This window comes from Halyomorpha halys, unplaced genomic scaffold (assembly GCF_000696795.3).
Source record: "Halyomorpha halys isolate HHAL.00 unplaced genomic scaffold, Hhal_1.1 Scaffold451.1, whole genome shotgun sequence".
NCBI classification, from domain to species: domain Eukaryota; kingdom Metazoa; phylum Arthropoda; class Insecta; order Hemiptera; family Pentatomidae; genus Halyomorpha; species Halyomorpha halys.
The window spans coordinates 140,892-142,180 of NW_027113598.1; positions in this window are offsets into that span (position 1 = coordinate 140,892).

The following is a 1,289-nucleotide window of genomic DNA, read 5'->3' on the forward strand; positions in this document are numbered from 1 at the left end:
TATCAGTCAATATCATTTATTATCCATATTATCCATCAACCATAAAAAATGCATTTTTATTTTTTTATCAATGTGGTATTTCAAAATTCACTAACCTGTTATTTTTCCTTTCCGGTTCGTTAGAGTGTAAGGAATAGGTGTGAAACTGGAGGCAAAGGTAACATTACATTCAGGGCTACCACACAACTGTCTTCTTTTCTTATTTATTTTTTGTTTTTATTTGTATAATTTTATTTAAAAAAGGATTTTTTTCCGCTTCCTATGCGTCACGAGATTATTGTTCAATTATTAAATTTAACAACTCATTTTATAAGGATAGATATAATTAATTAAAATCGTTTTTTAACAATATGCTTAATAAGTTTACTAACCTGTTATACTTTCTGGTCATTTTGTCTAAAAAACATGAGTATAAGTGTTGTTGAGATCAATATTAGAATTAAACTGCCATTATGCCTCTGTTTTTATTAAGAGAGTATTTTTTTGTTTTGTTTTTTCCACGACATTGATTTTTTTTGTTTTATCACATTAAAAAAATTATTAAAATAATTTTTGAAAGTTTTTTTAAGAGATTAATGAAAAATAAGTAAACATTTAATTGAATTTAAAACATTTTTCTCTGGAATCGCCATGAAAATGAGAATTGTAGCGCTCATTAGAAGTTGTTTTTTTTTTTTTAATTATAATTTTAAGGAAATATTATTTCCTTAATATCAGAAATTTTTATTAATTCTTATTGCATTAAGATTGCAATGTATAATTATTTAAAAATGGGAACTTGTGGTAAAATTTTATTGTAAAGTTTTGAGTGATTCAGAAATTCTACATTTACTAATTTACAGAAAAGACTGTTAGTTATCCTGTAAAATTGAATGGAGGTCTGCTGATAATTCATACAAAGATTTGATGGAGTCGTGTGCTTGGCATTCAGTTAAGATGTGTTTTACGATAAGTAGCGTTGGAGAACCGCGGGCCAAAAGGAAACCGTGGGTCAGACGCGTCAAAATCACTTCTTCTCTGCGCACATTTCTAGAGGATGATATCCAATGGAAAACATCACTTCTGATTTTCCGTAATTTATTGTCAGTTAAATTTGCCCACATATGAAGTCATTTCAATTTAATTCTCTGCTTAATAAGGGCAATGAAGTCATAGACAGGCACTCCGATATAGGCTTCCTTCAGAAATCGCGACCTTTGCTGCACGATCAGCCTGCTATTCCCCCTCATTACAAGTTTAACATAACATTGTGAAACATTTAAAAATAATTATAATAATAATCATATTTA